This window comes from Tenrec ecaudatus, chromosome 9 (genome assembly GCF_050624435.1).
Source record: "Tenrec ecaudatus isolate mTenEca1 chromosome 9, mTenEca1.hap1, whole genome shotgun sequence".
In the NCBI taxonomy this organism is placed as follows: Eukaryota; Metazoa; Chordata; class Mammalia; order Afrosoricida; family Tenrecidae; genus Tenrec; species Tenrec ecaudatus.
The window spans coordinates 108523131-108544535 of record NC_134538.1 but is presented as its reverse complement, the minus strand read 5'-3'; the positions used below and the strand labels follow the sequence as shown (position 1 = coordinate 108544535).

General features: G+C 41.9%; 1 long non-coding RNA gene across 2 annotated transcripts in view; it reads right to left on the bottom strand.

Annotated features, from left to right (window-relative positions):
• Positions 1-5963: 5963 nt before the first annotated feature.
• The window catches only part of LOC142457086 (uncharacterized), a 69001-nt gene continuing 53559 nt past the window's right edge, over positions 5964-21405 (bottom strand). For both annotated transcript variants that reach the window (XR_012786121.1, XR_012786122.1), the window contains exon 4: positions 5964-6101. This is a non-coding gene — a long non-coding RNA (uncharacterized LOC142457086). The remainder of the gene's footprint in view (positions 6102-21405) is intronic.

Below are 21405 nucleotides of genomic sequence, written 5' to 3'. Positions count from 1 at the left end.
CGAAGCATAGTCAAGAAGTAGGGTGCTGTGGGAAAGCCCATTGGTGTCAGCATAGATAGGGAAGCTGGGAGAGTTGGGGGTATTGCGGACCTCACCCTTAGAGGGATCTCGCTTAGGCAGCTTATGCTGCAAGGCTGATTTTCCGTGACCTTCGTGTAGCTTGAGAAGGCCAGACACCATCTCCACATCACTCTTCTTTCACAAGTGTGCTACTGATGGTTCAGAAACTCTCAGCCTTTTCATGTTGCTGTTAAGAGTCAGTTCTGACTAACCTCGATCCTATATATAACAGCAGGAAACACAGCTCTGTATCAGCTTCATAATTGTTTCAGTCACCATGTCCATCCATCTCACTGAGGGTGTCTCTCTTTTGATGACCCTCTGCTTTACCAAATATGATGTCTTTCCTTTTTTAAAAAAAAAACATTTTATTAGGGACTCATACAACTCTTATCACAATCCATACATACATCAATTGTGTAAAGCACATCTGTACATTCATTGCCCTCATCATTCTCAAAACATTTGCTCTCCACCTAAGCCCCTGGCATCAGCTCCTCATTTTTACCCTCCCTCCTGTTTCCCCCTCCCTCATGAACCCTTGATAATTTATAAATTATTATTTTGTCATATCTTGCCTTGTCTGACATCTCCCTTCACCCACTTTTCTGTTGTCCGTCTCCCAGGGAGGAGGTCACATGTAGATACTTGTAATCAGTTCCCCCTTTCCAATCCACCCTCCCTCTACCTTCCTGGTATTGCTACTCACACTCCTGGCCCTGAAGGGATCACCCGCCCTGGATTCCCAGTGTTTCCAGTTCCTATCTGTACCAGTGTACATCCTCTAGTCTAGCCAGATTTGTAAGGTAGAATTGGGATCATGATAGTGGGGGAGGAGGAAGCATTTAGGAACTAATGGAAAGTTGTATGTTTCACCGTTGCTATATCGCACCCCTACTGGCTCATCTCCTCCCCTTGACCCTTCTGTAAGGGGATCTCCAGTGGCCTATAAATGGGCTTTGGGTCTCCACTCCGCATCCCCCACCCCCTCGTTCACTATGATAAGATTTTTTGTTCTGATGATGCCTGATACCTGATCCCTTTGACACCTCGTGATCACACAGGCTGGTGTGCTTCGTCCATGTGGGCTTTGTTGCTTCTGAGCTAGATGGCCGCTTGTTTGTCTTCAAGCCTTTAAGACCCCAAACACTATATCTTTTGATAGCCGGGCACCATCAGCTTTCTTCACCACATTTACTTATTCACCCACTTTGCCTTCAGTGGTTGTGTTGGGAAGGGAAGCATCCTAGAATGCCAATTTAATAGAAGAAAGTATTCTTGCATTGAGGGGTTACATGAGTGGAGACCCAATGTCCTTCTGCTACCTTAATACTAAACCTATAAATTTATGCACATAGATCTATTTCCCTATCTTCATATATAAATATATTTGCATATATACATGCCTTTATTTAGACCTCTATAAATGCCCTTTTGCCTCCTAGCTCTTTCCTCTATTTCTTTTGATTTTCCTCTTGTCCCACTATCATGCTCAGTCTTCATTTGGGTTTCAGTAATTCCTTTTGGTTACTTTACCCTTGGACATGCCCTACCAGACCTCCTATACCCTCCTTACCACCGATTTGGATCACTTGTTGTTCCCTTATCCCTGGGTTTGTTAATACCACTACCTTTCCCCCACCTACTCCTCTCCCATGTCCCCCCAGAACTGGTCAGTCCTGTTGTTTTCTCCTCCTGATTGTTCATCCAGCCTATCTTATTTAGTCAGATTTGTGGAGATAATAACATGCACAAAAACAAGACAGAGCAATACCAAGCAACAAAATAAAACAACAAGCTAATGACAAAACAAACTAACAAAAACAGAAGACAACACAACAAGAAAAAAAAAATCTTGTAGTTAGTTTAAGGACTCTTTGTTGGCCTTTGGGAGTGTTTTCCAGTCCAGTCTTTTGGGGAACCACGCCCTGGCCCCAAAGTCCACTTTCAGCATTCCCTGGGATCTCGCCGCTCCTTTCCCTTGCTGTTCTGTTGTACCCCCTTAGTGTTTTGCTCTGGTGTGGCATGATGTCTTTCTACAGAGATTAGTTCCTCCTGATAACTTTTCCAAAGTAAGTGAGACCATTCCCCTTCCTAGGAAGCATTCTGGATATACTTTTTCCAGGACAGATTTGTTCTTTTTTCTGGCAGTCCGTGGGTATAATCTTTGCCAACACCATAAATCAAATGCATCAATTTTTTTTGGTCTTCCCTATTCATTGTCCAGCTTTCATATGCATATCAAATGATTAGAATGAACATGGCTTGGGTCAGGCTTACCTTTGTCCTCAAAGTGACATCTTTGCTTTTTAACACTTTACATATTTACATGACTTACAAAATATGTAAAGTACTTCACTTAGCTTACTGTTGCTTGCTTTCAAGGCACTGTGTTAGGTGCCAGTAAGTCAAATCAGACCCATAGCAACCCTGTCTACCACAATAAGGAAACACTTTCTGGTTCTGTGCCAGCCTCAAAATTGTTAGTATCTTTGAACGCATTGTTGCAGACACTGTATCAATTTCTCTGATTGACGGTATTCTTTTTCACCGACCTTCTGCTTTGCCAATCATAATGCCCTTTTCCACGGACTGGTCTCTCTCCTGCTAACATGTCCAAAGTACTTAAGACACTATCCTCAATTCTAAGAAGCAGTCTTTCAAGACAGATTAGTTTGTTCTGTTGGCAGTCCATAGGACGTTCAATGTTCTTCTTCAGTGCCACAGTTCAAGTGCATTGATCCTTCCTCGGTCTTCCTTATTCAGTGCTCAACATTCAGATGTCTATGAGGTGGTTGAAGATACTGCCTAATCCTCAAATTAATATCTTTGCTCTTCAAGCCCTTAAAGGTCTTGTTTAAGAGATTTCCCCAAATGCAGTGTGACCTTTGATTTCTTGACTGTTGCTTCCAGCAATGTTGATTGTGGATCCAAGCAAGGTGAAATCTTTGAAAATGTCCATCTTTTCTCTGTTTGTTACGATGTTGCTCATTTATCCAGTGGTGAAGATTTTTGTTGTCTTTACATTGAGTTGTAATCCATCCTGAAGGCTGCAGTCTGGTTTTCATCAGCAAATACATCAAGTCCTCTTGACTTTCAGCAAGCAAGGTTGTGTCATCTGAATAGGCCTTCCTCCAGTTTTGACACTGCATTCTCCTTCTAGTTTAGCTTCTGATGATTTGCTCACATTCAGGTTGAATAAGTATGGTGAACGGATACAAACCCAATACATGCTTCCCTGATTTCCATTCAGCAGAAATGAGTTCCAAGAGACTTTCTACTCCCATACAGAGTCCCGCCTTGAATCCCACAGGGACAGCGCTACCCACGGGGTCACTGTAAGTGAAAATCGACTCAGAGGCAGTGGTGTGAGGGAGGTGTTGTGAGCTGAAGGGTGATCTCCAAGGCCTCACCCTCTTGGAGAACTCAAGTGAAGTAAACAAAATATTGCAGCAAGTTTTTCCTTGTTTTTTTTTGTAATGACTGCTCCTCTGTTCATGTTATTGATATAAGAGGATACTTCTTTAGCCTTGGTCCGTCTAAAATCATCCTTATCTATGAGCAGAGTAGAAAACTGACTTTCAGGAATCATGGAATGTTTCCCATTTCCACAATTCCCATACACACAGTGTTTGTGCTTGGCATGTCCCCTCAGAGAAAATATTCTTTACTGCCACAAAGAGACACGATGGACAAGAGTGTTCACAAATATGCTCTAGTTTTATATGACCATGAATCAATATGATATCAACTAGGAAATGATGAAGGCTATTTTACTGTCTTCTACATAAGTCTTATTTTGGGCAAAGTAACTTCAATATACAAGACATTATTCATTCATTTAATGCAAAAAAAAGCCCCAAACAAACAAGGTTGCAGCCCCAAACTAAATCTATAGAAGTGTAAACATCAATCCTGAAGCCTTAGACCAAGAGAAGCAAGTGGGGGGGTTACTGCTAGGAAGGGGTGGGTAGTAAGCCCTCCAACTCACGGCTTAAGTTAACTTGTACCTCAGTTTCTGTACCCACCCAACAGTGACAGATTGAATGTTTAGAGAGGACCTAGGAGTTGATGAATTATGGTAGTACAACATAAACGTGAACAATTATTATATAACCATCTAATACTTTAAATATACATATAAGCTCTGTTTGGATCATTACTAGATCTAACATTGTAAATATAAAAGGCCAGAGATCAGGGATTTTTTTTTCCTTTTTAAGTAACAGAGGTCTTATCTGTGGAAATAATGTTAAGGAAAGGAAATCTCTGCCTAATTTTTCTTCCCTTGCCTCATTTTTCTACCTTGCATTTCCCACAGATGTCCTCCATCCAGAGGCACAATTTCTGTCCAATCACAAGTTCCTCAACCTATCTACATGCCTTTTAGAATTAATGGATCATGCCTGGCATGGTTTCTGGGCATCTCCAAAGCTTAGCATTCTCTTTTCCCCACGTACCCTCAGTCAGCTTGTTTCTACCATAGTTGTCCTGTCTGTAATCTTACCTTCCTTACCTAACAGTGATTTCCTTCCTCCAAATGACCCAGGTCCTGCCAGGCCACATGGTAAAGCAAGCTGCCAGGACCAATGAAATGGCCCGAGTGCCAGGTAGAATGTTGCAGTATTTGTGTCCCGTAGGGCAGCCACACAAAGTATCACACAGGATCGTTAGGTGACATGGAGTCGGTTCCAATGCAGTGGTGCACGGTGTGTGATAGAAGGGAACGCCACCCCAGCCCTGCAGCATGCGCACAATGGGTCTAGGTTTGGGCCCTTTGTGGTGGCCGCCATGGAAATCCATCTTGCTGAGGACCTTCCTCTTTTTCACTCCCCCTGAGCCTACTTTACCGAGCATGCTGTCCTTCTCCAGGGAATGGTCTCTCTTGGTAACACATTCAAAGTGTGTGACCAGGTCTCATCATCTTCGCCTCCAAGGAACATTATGGCTGTATTTTTCCAATACTGATTGTTTTGTTTTGTTTTTGACAATTTGAATAGACTTCTTCAGACCCATAATCCAACTGCACTGATTCTTTTTCAGTTTTCCTTATTCAATGTCCAAATTTCACATGCCTATGAGTCAAATGAAAATAATATGGCTTGGGTCAGGCGATTCTAGTCCTCAAAATAACATCCTTGATTTTCAACATTTTAAAGAGGTCTTGAGCATCAGATTTGTGCAATGCAATACATCTTTTTATCTTTTTTCCCTATGTTTTCCTTTCTAAAAAAATCATTTTATTGTGGGCTCATGCAACTCTTATCACAATCCATACATATATCAATTATATAAAGCACATTTGTTGCCCTCATCATTCTCAAAACATTTGCTCTTCACTTAAGCCCCTGGCATCAGCTCATTTCCCCCCCTCCCTCCCCACTCCACACTCCCTCATCAACCCTTGATAATTTATAAATTATTATTTTGTCATATCTTATGTCTCCCTTCACCCACTTTTCTGTTGTCCATCACATGTGTTGATCTTTTGACTGCTGCTTCCCAGAACACTGATTGTGGATCCAAGCAGGATGACATCCTTGAAGACTTCTGTCTTTTCTCTGTGCATCGTAATGTTACCCATTGGTCCAGTTGTGAGGGATTTTGTTTTCTGTGCGTTGAGTTGTGATGATGGCTTCGATCCATGATCTTCATCAGTAAGTGTTTCGAGACGCTTCTCCTCACTTTCAGCAGCAAGACTGTGTCACCTGTTGCAGGTTGTTCATAAGCCTGCCTCCAATCCTGATGCTGTATTTTTCCTCATATAATCCGGCTTCTCGGATTCTTAAAAAACTAGGTGCCTGAAAGCCAGAGAAATACGTTATAGTTCTGGAGGTCTGGGACCCAAATGCAAAATGCTAGCAAAAGCCATCCTCTTTTGGAAGCCCCTTGTTACCTCTTCCCGCCTGTGGTGACCTCAGGCCTTCCTTGGCAAGTGGCACCTAGCGACTGCTGCTTTCTTTGTTCTCCTTCTGCTGGCTCTCTCCTCTCTGTGTTTGCTCTGCTTGTAAGGACACCACGCAGGCTGAATAGACATCCACCTGAGTCAGAAAGGTGAGGTTAAAGACCTATAGCAGCCAGTTCCCACAGTGATTGGTTCAGTGGTGGACACATGACCCACAACCACCCAATCAGAGAAGCTCTCAGAACTTTTCCTGTAAGTACTAGGACAGTTGTTTTCTCTTACCTGGTTAGAGTTAACCCGGAAATGATGCAGCTGCAGCAAATTGGATCTGCGAGTCACTTTCAGGCCCCAGAGAGAAATCATGAGTGGTGGCTTAAATGCTGTGTCTAAATATTTTTAAAATAGAAATTTTTAAAATATCCAAGATAAATTGTTCTTTTCTCCTGCTTGGCCAAGCATGCTGGTCATTGCTGGACCAAGTGGCCACACACACTTAAGCCCACCTCCTTCTCTTTCCATTCCTGTTTCCATTAAACACCCAAAAGGTGTTTACACATTCCACAAGAGGACCCATAAGCCACGCCCGCCCCAAACTGCCCATCCAGACACCATTTGTATCCCTCTTGTGAACTGCTAACCTTTAGACTTGAGGCGTGTAAAATAGCCTCGGATCCCAGTCTCGGGAGGTTTGCCTGAGGTCAGAGGCGCACACGGCATGAGCATTGACTTGGAGGTATTTGTAGGAAATCTGTGGACTCAACGTCCTCGGGGGTGATCTAGAAGAATGCAGAAGGCTGCAGGTGGCCTCTGTTCCTTTGGCCCCAGGAGCTCTTCTCTCCATAAGAAGTGGGGGCTGGAGGAGGGTCAGGGCAGAGGGTTCTGAAGGGAAGGGACCAGGGGAGGGCCCTTGCACCTACAGTCCAGGAAATGATGTTGCAATCTTGAGCATAGACGTTGTAAGTGGTAAGTGTCATCAGGAATAAAGTATTGTGACATATCAGACTTGGGAGATGTTTTTTGTGGCCAAATTCATAGGAAAACACACACACACACTTTGTTAGGACGGGAATAAAAGGAAATTGAAGCCAGAGCATGGATTTTAACCTGTTTTATTAGAGTGAGCCACGTGCCTGGGTGCTTAGAATGGAATGGGAGTAAAGGGGGCAGGGTGAGGGGAGACTGGAACACAGAGTAGAGAGAACAGCGCAGAGTAAGAAAGGGAGAGCCAGAGAGAAGAGACAGTGGAAGGTGTGGCCACCCAAGAAGGTGTTTTGAGAGTAATGAGGGCAATAAATGTACAAAAGTGCATTACACAATTGATGAATGTATGGATTGTGATAAGAGTTGTATGAGCCCCTAATAAAATGATTAATAAATAAATAAAGTGAGAGAGAGATAACAAAGAAATCCCATGTTAATGAACTTTTGGGACAGAAATAAATTATTATGTCTAAAAGGAGCCTCCGATTGGCTGTGGCACCAGCGAATAATGGAGAAAGGGTGGGGGGGATTTCTGTGAGGCGTCTCAAGAAGGTGAAGCATCGCGTTATGGTCTGTGAGGACAGAGAAGGGTTAGAGATGCTGGCTATGGCTGAGAACCATAGCATTCCTGCTGGACCCTTTACATTTGAGATAAAAATTAAATAGAAGGTTAGTTTCCATAATTAAAATAAATTCAGCACACACAGAGCCAAACCCAGAGATGGAAGACTCTAGGTTACAATTTCATCATGTGACTGTCCTCATAAGCCACACCTAAAGCCAACCCAGTCCTTAGATTTTTCAATTAAATAAGCTCATTTATTCATTTTTGCTCAAGTCAACTTGGGGTAAATTTTCAGTACCTTGCAGTCTAGGAAAAATAATTTTTTGGACAGACTTCCTGATAGTGTGTGTGGATGACTTATGTCTGGCCTGTTCTGCTTCTGGAATCATTGGATTGCCCTTGATGTAACCAATTTCTGGAAACGAGTGAGTTCTCTCATTCTCCTTCCCTACATTCTGGTGGGAAGGGGAGTCTATGGCTCTAAGATGCTCCTTGTCATCTCCACTTTGTCTAGGTAGCAGCCTATATTATACATACATTTGCCTGATTTTAAATTGGGCTAGAGCTACAAACTTCAGAACTGTAATCCATTCAAGATAACCAAAAAATCCACTGTCATTGAGTGATTCCAATGCATAGCACTTCTATATAGAGTTTCTATGACTGCAAATATTTATGGGAGCAGACAGCCTGATCTTTCTCCAGAGCAGTGGCTGATGGATTTAAACTACTGACCTCCATGATAGTGTGGCTAAATTTAAGCCACCCACTCAAAAACAAAGTCAATTGAAAATAAGTTATAATATGATACGATGAAAGGAAAATACTTCAGTAACTAGTGAAAGGATCCTTGAGAGGAATCATGATTGCTCAGTGGTGAAAGGACTTAGAATGGAAAGGTTGGTGGTTTGAATCCACCATTTGATCTTTGGGAGAAAGATGAGGCATACAAAACGATTTCCTGCCTTGGAAACACTATGGGGCAGTTTCACTGTGCCCCATAGGGTGGATATGATGTAAAATCAACTCAACATCACCAGGTTGGGGCTTCATAGTCTGAAAAATACCAGTTGACCAGCAGTTTCTTCAGTTATTTACATAGTAAAGACAGTTCAAAAGTAAGGGAGCAATGCTTCTATTTTTTCTCCTTATATTTATGGACAGATTGAGTTGCTTCTTATTCCCCATCTGAGTGTTCCGACTAATTTTAGCAACGGTTAGTAAAGGTTCAACTCAGAATCCTGGTCCTCTAGTAGAAATTTTAAACCATAGACATTAACTTCTTGAAGTTATTTAGAATACTACATGATGACCAAGTGTGGTAGGCTGGGTCGACTAGAGAAACAAATTCTGTGCCACTCATATATGTGTAAGAAAGAGCTTTTTATCAAGAAACTTTATTTATCAGGAAAGCATCCCAGCCCGGTTCAACTCAAGTCCCTAAGTCCAATACTAGTCCATAAGACACTTTTCAGACACACATTGGCACAGTCAGTGATGCAGACTGCAGTAAGACACAGGCCAGTTGGTGCAAAGTCGTGTGGATCCACTAGTGCAGTTAACCACAGGGCACTGGCAGGTCTCAGAGTGGCCACCAGCATGAAGGTGAAGGCAGAGAGAGAGGGGCCGGCCCCCAGAGAGCCGCTTATCTTGTTTGCATCTCCAAAGGCGGTCATCAAGCTGCAAGTTGATTGACTTGCTAAACTCCACCCATATCTTCTCACAGGTCTCATCTTGGCACAAAAAAAACTAACTATCACACTAGGACTAAAACTGTAATACTTCATCAAGTTCAGTTGATATTTATTATGTTCCCTGTGGAGTGGTGTGTAGATGAGATGCATGTATTATTTTTAAGTTAAGAAAAGTGCTCAGGATGAGAAAATCTGACATAAACATGATGCTTGCCCTAACACAATTTATTCCCAGTCTTCTGAGAAATAATTTTGCACCTCTTGAAGGTGGAAAGCACCTCTGTTATATTTACACAACATTCACCCTATCACCTCTTTCACCTTTGGTCTGGCTAACTAGATCAGAGATTGATCCCTGCTCCATGCCAGATGAATCAAGGTGTGGAATTGGAACTCAGTGACTTCTAGACAAGGAACCCTGATGGCACTGTAGGTTAGCTATTGGCTACTGATCACAAGGCAATTAAAACCCACCAGTCACTCCACAGTCTTCTCCCATAAAGGATTACAGTCTTAGAAACCTTATACAGGTCAATGTGAGTCAGAATCAACACGATGTCAGAATATGATTTGGGTTAGTCATCTAGTCAAGCTTGTCTAGTTGCTTGAATCTGGACACGAAGGATGCTATTTCGGTCGATTATTTGATCATGTGATGCAAAAGCAGTAAAAGATGTTCTGCGGAGAGGGAAAGAATGAAGAAAAGGTTGGAAACAAAGCCAGTGAATGAAGGAGATGGGAAACCAAGGGGGCCTAGAGAGGGATTCTTATACACACTGAGCAAGAAGTACAGTCAAGGGTCTTGAGAACATCCCATCTCCTGGTTCTAGCCTTCCCTGAGGTTCCTGTCACTTGATTCTCGAAGAGAATCTCTACAACTTTTCATGTACGATTTTTTTTTCATCCTGTTATGAATTGAATTTTGTCTTCACATCTTGATCAATTGACAAAATGCAATCCACAAAGATAATGTTCTACATTTGATGAGAAGCAATTAGAGTTACACAAGCCTGTGAGTGGCCGTCTGAGATGCCACCGTTAGTCTCTCCCTGCTCAAAGAAAAGGGGAATGAAGAAAATCAAAGACTCAAAGAAGCAGTGAGTGTAAAGTGTTATGGACCTTCATGATCCATCGCTGCCGCTAGCCTGATACCAGGTGAACCAGATGGTACCCAGCTCACACAGCTGACCACTCTGATCGGGGTCACAGTAGATAATCCTGGGAATAAGACGAGAAAAACATAGGGAAAAGTCCAAAATTCCTACAAAGACAAGACTTACAGGGCTGATAGAGATTGGTGAAACCCCCAGACTATGGCCCTTCTGGAATTGACCGCACCCCTGAGGACTACCTTTCAACCAAACGGTAGGCAGGAATACAAGTGAACAATAACAACACTTGAGCGAAATGTACTGCTCGCAACAATCAACTATATGAGCTCCAAAGGGCAGCATTTGCACAAAACAAAGTCCAGAATCCAGACAGGGCTAGTAAAGAGGACAAATGGAAATGAGGAGCCCAGGGAGGAAATGGGGAGCATGCTATCACACTGAAGGGATGACCACTAATGCCACAAAACACAATGTGTATCCACTGTGGATGGGAAGCTAATTTGCTCTGTAAGCTTTCACCCAAATCACAATGCAATGTTCAACAACAACAACAAAATTATCTAAGTCCTAGCCCCTAAGCCTGTGGATGCAAATTCACTTGGAATTAGGTTTTCTTTTTTATGTTAATCAAGCCATATTGATATTATAGAGTGTTGTGGTAGTTACTTAACTTCATGCCAACTTGATATATGAAAGTGTAGGGGTGGAGGTTAGCCTGTCAATCAGTTTGCAGCTTGATGACCTCATTTGGAGGTGTCACCAGGATAAATGGCTCTCTGGAGGTGGGTCTCTCTCTCTCTCTCTCTCTCTCTCTCTCTCTCTCTCTCTCTCTCTCTCTCTCTCTCTCTCTCTCTCTCTCTCTCTCTGCCTTCACCTTCATGCCAGCGAGCCATGCAGCGACCTGCGTGAGCCCTGTGATGTGGCCACTGCCATTGGATTCATGCGACTCTGCACCCACCCGCCTGCAAGCTTCCTGCATTCTGCACAATTGCATGCAACTGCATGAGCCTGAAGAGGCATTTATGGACTAGTGTCAGACTTATGGATTTGAGTTGGACTGGGCTGGGATATTTTCCTGATATAGCATTATTTCTTGTTATCAAGCTCGCTGTTAACATATATGAATGTCAGTGGCTTTGTTTCTGTAGTCGGCCTGGCCTAACACAAGTGTGTTTTAAGTCAAACACTTATGAGATATAGAAGGAGCAGGTTAGGCATAGAAGCAAGCGTGCATGCTAGGGGGAGGTAGATGCTACATGTCGAGATCTCCAAGGAGTGCCCCAAAGATAAACCGAGACAAGGATTTTCTCCAGTTTGGACAGAGGCACTCTTCCCTAGAACCAGAGCCTGGAATTCTGATGTCTAGCGTCCTAACGTGGGAGAACATTGTGCTTGTTAGAGCGACGCACTCGTGGCATGTATGTCATAGCAGCACTCAGGAACTAAGACTCCGCTTTAGGCCAACTCAAGCCCGCTTTTCCTGTGCTAGAACCCGTAATCAAGGCACATGCTTTGCAACATATATCTTCTAATGTGTGTGTAGACATAGATTTTTTTTCAGCTCAATGAGTTTTGGACTAAATAAAATATTCAGCGTGACCTTTTGTGTGGGTCTGAGCACATCTTGAAATTCTGTAATTACTGTCATTTGAACAAGATTTTGCTCTTCTACTACATAGAGAAGTTCTGTTTAAAACAATCATTTGACTGTGGAAAGTGTGAGTGGTACATTGGGCAATGTTCTCAAGAGTTTAAAACAAGGAATTGATGTATGTGTGGATTGTGATAAGAGTTGTATGAGCCCAGTAAAATGATTTTTTTAAATAAGGAAATATTCTGTATCCTAAAAAATTTTAGCAATGATTAGATTTTTAATCAATTTTTAAAGTTCCTACTGGCTCAAACCATCAGTTAACTTGGATGTACTAGAAGTTACCTTTCGGTTTTAGTGGCTTCTATTTTTGCCATTTTTAAAGTGATTCTAGCACATATTAAAATTAACTTTGAACCAGAGAAAAAGAAAAACTTACTGTATGCCATTTTTCCTTTTCTAACTGTGATGAATCCGCATGGCTTTCTTTGATTAAAAAAACTTGTATAAAACAAACTCTCTATTATTTATACACACAACTAATATATTTGAGTGCTTACGATGTGCTGTTCTAAAGACTGGGGCTAAGCATGAAAAGTAAAATGATCTCTGTGCACCTTCATAAAAGTTCAAATCTTGAAGAGGCATTTTATTCAGAGTCCTGCAGAGACTTCCGCAGCATTGAGACCTGTGAGAGAGCACGCTAAACTGGAGGCAGCTGGCGTGACTAAGTTCTAGCACACATCTAAGTAACACTTCCGTTTGCCCCAAATCCCTGTTGCTATTTTCAGAATATGTGCATTCTCACACTTGTAGGGTGAATTATGCTTACTTAAAATTATGAACAATTTCCTGTAGACAAAATTATGGTTTGGGGTTAAATTAATGGTAAGGATGTCCCAGAAGTAAATGACAAGACAGTTCCTTCCAAAAAAATATCTGATAGGACTGTGACTCTGAAAAATTGCTTACATAGCTTATTCCCAGAAGGCATTTTTGACTCGTGTGTAATCAATCCCAGCCCTTCAACATAAAGACAACTCCCCTTTCAGGCTTAAGAATACTCCGTATTTATAACAGTATTAGCGGTAATAAATCCTCAGTGAAACTGTCATTTCCTTACAGAGTTCCTGCTTTTACTGTTTAGCACACACGATGTCATAGTGGGATGTTTTCCTTTGACATAGGTAGTGTCATAATTGTGGATTTTCAAAGGTGCATTGTCTTTACAACCCAGGAACATTGAGGGCCGAGGCCTTAGTCTCTGACACCACAATTTCCTAGAATCCTCGTAAGTTAATAGCTTCGTGAAATCTAGGCTTTGTTTTCTTACGTGAAATGGTTTTGAGCTTTATCGGTGCATTTGTTTCCCCTAAGCTTTCGTCTTCCTTTCTCTGCAAAGCTGCTTGTGCTGCGAGGCACGCCCTGCCAAACTACCTCAGTCCCTTGCGGATCTCTGTTTGCTTGGGAAACCCAAAGCAGCACTTCTTTCTTAATGCTTGTCTTCTTTCTGTTTTGGGGTGCACACTAAATGTGGATTGATTTCATTGATTTTTCAAGGATCTAAAATAAGATAATGGGTACTTTTCTTTCTAACAACATTTATAAATTCACCATACTTATTCAATCTGTATGCTGAGCAAATAATTCAAGAAGCTGGGCTATATGAAAAACAATGAACATGGTATCAACATCGGAGGAAGGCTGACTAATAACTGTGGTATGCAAATGACAAGATCTTGCTTCCTTAAAGTGAGGACTTGAAGCACTTGATGGTGAAGATCAAGCACTACAGCCTTCGGTATAGATTGCACCTTAAAGTAAAGAAAACAAAAATCCTCACAATTGGATGGATAACATCAGGATAAATGGAGAAAAGATTGACATTGCCTACAACTTCTAATTTCTTGGATTCACAATCAATGCTCATGGAAGCAGCCATCAAGAGATCAAATGATATATTGCACTGGACAAATCTGCTGCACAGACCTCTGTAAAGTGCTGAAGAGCAAGGATTAAGGTGCACTAGACCCAAGCCAGAGTATTTCCAGCCACCTCATATGCATGTGAAAGCTAGACAGTGACTAAGGAAGGCAGGAGAATGGAGGCATTTGAATTATGGTGCTGGTGGAGGATACCGCAAGGCTCAAGCGCTGCCAGAAGCAACAACTCTGTCTCGGAAGTACAGCCAGAAGGCTCCTTAGAAGCGAGAACGGAGAGACTTCATTCCACATACTTCGAACATGCTATCAGGAGAGACCAGTTCCTTGAAAAGGACGATCATGCATGGGAACGCAGAAGGCGAGCTCAAAAAGAGAAGACGGCCCTTGATGAGACGCGTTGACACAATGCCTGCCACTATAGGTTTACACAGAACAGCTACTGTACATCGCGTTGATCGCGTTGCTCTAAGTGGAACCGACGACTCAACAGCAGTAAAACAGCATGCGTGCAGGCAGCGAAGTAAAAGCTTTGTGCATTTCCCCTTTTGGAGATCAGAGCACTTTGTATTGTAACAAGTGTTACCGCAGTTTCGGTTGCAACAAATCCTCCGTAAAACTCAATCTTTTCTTTCCTTAGAGAGTTCTTGTTATTTTTAACTTGCACAAACTCTGAGTAGTTGAGAAGGAAGTGTGTTTTTCTGCCACATGAGAATCTTGAGGTGGACAGCCCAGGCTTTCTAAACTGCGTGCCTGTTTAGCACTGCCTTCCTTTCTGTGTTCTGGGTAGTTATTCAAAGGTTACTATCTCCTTGACATCATAGCGGGGCATAAAGGAGGAAAGGGAAGTGCATGCTCGTTTTAAGGGTATGACCGAGAAGTTTCACTTCTCACTTCCGGTTGCATTTATTTGGTCAAAAGAGTTATAAATACACAACTGGCTGGAAGGAAGCCTGAAAAGTATAATCCCTTTCAAAGTAGTCACAAGCCTTGTTATGATTTACTATGCCCCCCACCCCCACCCCCGATAGATATTAAATCCAAACCAAACCCACGGCCATCAAGTCCATTTCAACTCCTAGTGGGCCTCCACAGGGTTTTCTGATCCTGTCAATCTTTATAGGCACACACGGTCTTCATCTTTTTCCCATGAGTGGCTGGTGGATTTAAGACACCACCCTTGTGCTTGTCAGCCCGCCCCGTAACTCACTGCACTGCTAGGATGAGAAAGAACACGAGCAGGCCCTGCTCTCTGTGTGTGATAACGGAGAAAGGTGCACTGTTAGGGATAGAACTGTGTCCCCTTAACACCTGTCCCTGTGAATGTGACTTTGGTTGGAAACAAAACTTGTCTCTGAAGTTGCTATCAGTCAGTGATGTCATACAGGAGTGGGTGGGTTCTAATGTCTTCTGATGGTGTCTTGTTAAGGAAGTTAAACAGAGACAGTAACAGCTACACACAAGGAAGACAATAGAAGACACCATTTGAAGATACAGCTGCAAGCCGAGAAACACCCCAGATTAACAGGAGCTGGAAGTGACAAAGAAGAAAGAATACTGCCCTGCCAATGTCCCAAATCCAGAAGTGTATGTTCAGAACTGCAAGACATGTTTCTGTTCTTTACAGCACCCACTTTGTGACAATTTGTTATGATGGCACTAGGAAACTGAGACGAACACCGTGCAGAAACTGCAAAGGCTGAAATCAAAATAAGGAGAAAAGGTGGGGATGCAGTGTGGAAACCAGAGACCAAAAGGCTAGAATGAGGGAAAATAAAAGGATGCTGCCTGTATTCCCCTTAGGTTTTTGGATCTTGATTCTAATCCCTTGTTAGGGCCACTCATGAATCACTTTCCTATGCCTTTTCTTTTTCTCTTAAATTGCTTATAAAATCAGGTTTTAGTTTCTTTTCTGAGTTTTCTATTTAGAATGCCCACTTACCTGCCAAGGAAGCACTTGCTTTTAACCAGCAATTCAGGAAACCAAGTCTGCTGCCTTTTCTCACTGGAAAGCAATTGCCATAATAACTTGGGGGGTGGGGGAAGAGTCAGTGCCACAGATGCTTGTTAATATACTGTATATACTTGAGTATAAGCCGACCCGAATATCAGCGGAGGCACCTAATTTTACCAGAAAAACTGCATTAAAATGTGCTGAAAAACGGCTTATACACAGGTATATATGGTACACTGATATTTTAACTGTGTAGACACAAATGAAGGTGTGTGTGTAAACACCACTGGAAGTTACAGGTGGGTTCCCCAGGCCAGGTAAATCTTTCTATTTTCTAGTAAAACTGTCTTTTGGAGTAATCATCCTCACTGAAAAGGCTTCACACATAGTACTGAAAAGGCTTCACACATAGGGGTTGCTACCAAAAGAATTGTAAAGGTTTCTGGCAATTAGGCTTTCCTCTGTAGTGTTATAAACGTGTGCACACTATCCCAAATCAATAGTAGTCATCTACGGGTGGTTCTGAAAGTCATAAAACCTAGATGACCTCATAAAAGTTTAAATGGGAAATTTATTTATTTTAGATTTTTCCTAGATAGGGTCCTAAATAATGGCTCATAAAAAATAAAACACAAAACCAATAATCCACAAGAATTAGGTTATAGGACTATATAGTTGTTGTGGGACAACTCAGTCATTTGGCATAACATAGCCAAATTGGGATTCCCAGAGTTTGTTTTCTTTGTTACCAGTGTTAGTCAAAGTTAGTTTAAGATTGCTAGATTTTGACTAGAAATGCTTGGTCTTTAGCCACCCCACAAAATGCCTCCTCCTTAACAGCACTCAATTCCCAGGGGAATTATTTCTTGGCTAAATGATAAATACAGGTGCATTTCCTGACACCAAAAGGACGCCTGGTCCTCACGTTCTAACTGAAAGGTAGGAGGTTTGAACCAACCCAGTTGGTCTGCGGGAAAAATGCTGGAGATCTGCTCCAGAAAATAAATGTTACAATTGTAAAAAAGATGGAAAGACCCAAGTGCCCATCAATAGATGGCAGGATAAACATTCTATGTAATCTATACATGGAATGGAATGCTCCGCATCTATATGAGGAGGAGTTCTCAAAACATAATATGGATAATCTAGAGGCATTATCCTGATTGGAATAAAGCAATTAACGAAGGACAAATATTGCACAGTCCCACTTTTACAATAAAACAAAAGTAGTAGTACATACAGAAATCAGCATTCTTGCTTTGACAGTTACCAAAGGTGGGAGGGAAAGGGAGAAGGAATCACCATCCTGCTAGGAGACAGGTGTTATTTTTGGTGATGGGGCAGACAAGAAGGAATGTTGGTGAAATGTGCACAACATGACTCAGGTTCATGATGAAAAGCACCCAAGAATTAGAGATGTTGTTAGTAAATGCTGTAACATATACAAATTTATAACAAGCAATAACAACCAAAAAAATGTGAATGTTTACATAGGTGACATGTATGTATATATGTGTAGAGGAAGGTACATGTGAGCACCTTGTGCATGGGCACGGTGGGCATATCTATAGGCACACGTATATATATGATTTTATATGCTGCACATATATTCACATATATAATAAAGTACATATGGAACACCATATGTCTTGGAATCATCCTAGTCGTAGCCAAATATTTCACAGAATTCATCTATGGGGCTAAACGGCTTAGCATCGTGTTGCTGGTGTTGCATCCCTTTTAGCCAATAGCAACCCTCGAGGACAGAGTAGAAGTGCCCCATAGAACTTCCAAGGCTATACATCTTTATAGAAGTTGACGACCACTTCTTTCTCTGCAGAGTAGGTGGTGGGTTCAAACCTCCAACCTTTCAATTAGTAGCCAAGCACTGAAGCAATGTAATTCACTTCAGCAGTTTTATACCCATTAACTCTGAAATGGAATCAAAGGGTATTATGTAAGGAAAACGGTGTCCCCTTCACTCTGGAAGCAAAGCATTCTTCTAGGAGCATAGAACATCAGGGGCACATGCACAGTGACAACGGAGTGGCTGTATTTGGCCTGTTCTCCATGCTGCTTGCCAGCTGAAGATCACAGAAAGTACTTAAAAAGTAGCTGTGTATAAAAGTGGGCAAGTAGACCTGTGCAAACAATCAGGAAGCAAGTAGCTCTAATTAATCCCCCTGAAAGCCCACAGAAATTGCACCAGAGGACTATAACTCAGTTAATTGTTACAGGTTAGCCCACAGAGTTTATATTCTATAACCTACCACTCATGTATAAACCAAGCTTTTCAGCACATTAAAAAATCATTTTATTGGGGGCTCCTACAATTCTTATAACAATCCATCCATCCATCCATCCATTGTGTCAAACACATTTGTGCATCATTTTCAAAACATTTGCTTTCTACTTGAGCCCTTGATATCAGCTCAGCACATTTTTAATGCAGTTTTGTGGTAAAATTAGGTGCCTCACCTTATATTCGGGTCGGCTTATACTTGAATATATATGGTAGTTTGGCAAGTAGTGCCTGGAGTCTTAAATAGTTGGAAGCAACCATCTAAAATATAACTACTGGCTTCTACTCATCTACAGCAAAAGATTAAAAGACTCAAAGAAAAGCTAATCTAAAGGACTATATAGTCTATATAGATCATATCTATATCACAGTGCCCTTATAGAGCAGAGTAGAAAGTTTCATCTTTTTCCCATAGAGAGGCTGATGGCTTTGAACTGCTGATCTTGTGGTTAGCAGCCCAACATGTAATCACTACACCATCAGGGCTCCTGAACTAGAAGGTAGCATTTGGGTAATTAAAAGCTCACTTCTGAGAATTTGAATGTCAACCAGAATATAAAAAACACCATTACTCTTTACTCATTCCTGCTATGGAGCTATGACCATTGAGCTAAACCTAATCCTCCACAGATTGACATACTGGAAAACTCAGCTCACTGCCATCAAATCTATTCTGATTCCTAGAGACCCTATAGGACAGTGTAGAAACTCTAAGGTTTTTGAGGTGGTAAATCTTTACTAGAGAAGAAATCCTCCTCTTCTTACCACAGAGAAGCTTGTAGGTTCCAACCTCTGACCTTGTAGTTAATAGCCCAACACACAATACACTATGCCACCAGGGATCCTTCTAGATTCTATAAATTCTGATAATAGTATATTTTCCTCAAATGCACCAGAGTTGGTTTCAAAGCCCAAAGCTCTAATTGATCTACCTTCTACCCTACTAGTTCATAGATCTTATTGAACTAACTGATATCACAACTCAAAGTATACACACACACACACACACACACACACACACACACAAAGAATGTAACAAGAGTCTTGCAGCCAAAGTACTTAAGGTGGACACTTCCAACAGGTGACAAGACTAACCCAAAAGGAGGACTGGGAATAGATTCGCTAATGTGATTCAGCCGTTCTCGGTATGTCTGGTCTGCCGTTCTCAGCACCATCTACCTTTATTTATCATCTGCCTTTCTCAGCTCCACCAGCCACAATTCTATTCTTCTCACATCTTTCATTGCCCACGGCCTCATGTTCTGCCCTATGAGGACCAGTCTTATTTTTCAATCCAGTATTTCATTGTTTCTCTGCCCTTCAGATATTCCTGTCTGGAAAATATTAACAGAAGAGAGCTCCACGGTATCTTCTTCACCTTGACTTTAAGCTGTCTTGAGAGTTGTCCTCAAACACTGCCATTGTGTCAATACTGCCTCATAGTGACTCAGAGTAGCACTTCCCCTGGTGGGGTTCCAAGGCTGTAGCTCTACGGGAGTAGAAAGCCTTGTCTTTCTCCTGAGGAGCTTGAAACCACTGCTTTCCTTCCATTCCCTTTTTATGTTCCAGTTTGGATTTCCTTGCTTGTTCAAACCAAATTCACTGTCATCTACTCATAGCAACCAAGTAGAGCTTGGTCCAAGTAGAACTTACCCCTGTAGGGTTCAGAGGCTGTAAATTTTTTTTTTTACATTTTATTAGGGGCTCATACAACTCTTATCACAATCCATACATATACATACATCAATTGTATAAAGCACATCCATACATTCCCTGCCCCAATCATTCTCAAAGCATTTGCTCTCCACTTAAGCCCTTTGCATCAGGTCCTCTGGCTGTAAAAATTTATAAGAACAGAAAATATATTTCTCCTGCAGAGCAACTGGTAGGTTTGAACTACTGACCTTGTGGTTAGCAGCTAAACATTGCACCAACAGGCTCCTTCCCCTGCTCGCTAGGATAATTATTTAAAAATCAATTGGGTTGGACTACCTGAAATCAGGCTACAGTGCATCTTCCCAATCTAACTATACTCCTGGGTGGTTGATAGCACCGGATATGTTAGAATTTATGTTAGCTCAGTTTTGTTTGTTTATGTTTTGGTCAGGCCCTTCCCTCCACAGCTGGGCAAATGTATCATCCGGGCCGTGATTAGCTCACCTGGCAGACAGCCAACCTAAGAAAGGCAACATCCTTCCATCATAGTTGTACAGACCTCCAAATCTAGGGTAGTTATCTCTTCTTGGAGTAGGGCGACAATTTAAACACTGTATAGGAAATAGGAGCCCTAGTGGTGTAGTGGTTACAAGTTGGGCTGTGATCCGCATGGTCGGGAGTTCAAAACCACCAGCAACTCTGCAGGAGAAAGAGTGGGCTTTCTACTCCTGTAGAGAGAGTCTCAGAAGCCTATGGGCGATCACCATGAGGTGACGTCGATTTGATGGCGGGGAGTTTGGGTTTGGCATCGGAACTGCAAGTATGAAAAGGCTATGTAGGTTTCATTCAAGCGTGAGTTCAGTGAAGGCAACTATGTAGAAAACTTTATGGTAGGGAGTTTAGCAACTCACCCAATGTTGTGCTAACCTGACACTCTGAATTCTTTAGCTAATTAAATGCTCTATATTCCTACTTCTGTTTTTAGACATTGACGCAGGCAGCTATTTTTTAAAATTACATAGTGATATGAATCTTATGCCCACCTCAGCAATTTTCCAAAAGGGCCGTAGGTAATCGTCAGAAAGAGCCCCCTGAAGAACTTCTTGCTTTGCACTAAGTGCTGTTGAAGAAAACCTGTCAATTGGGCAGATTCAATATAAACTCATGGATAGCCACTTCATCTGGACCCGCAGTATTTTCCTTCAATATTCTGTCTCCTGATTTACCCATCTCTCTGTTAATAATGCTTATTTCAAATCTTCTCCACTACTTTCCCTGTACTATCCATTTTTCCACTACCCAAACTCCGATCACCCCAAGTCTCTCCTCATTTTCAGAAAAAGACTGTGAATCTTACTATTCATAGAAAACAAGTTATTTGAAAGGTATTCTCTTGTATTTCATTCTCATTGCAAATATAAATTGTTTAAAACCATGGTTGCAGCCACTGTTTCCGCGCATCTCACGAGGGTCTTCCTCTCACTGCCCTCTCCTTGCGAGCATGGTTCCCTTCTCCAGGGATAACCCATCAAACAGATGTGAGACAAAGCAGACGCGCACGGTTCACAGCCAGTCCCTGGCATCATTTTAGCTGTTGACAGCGAGCTTCTCTATTGCTTCTTGGAAGAAAGGCAGCCACAATGCT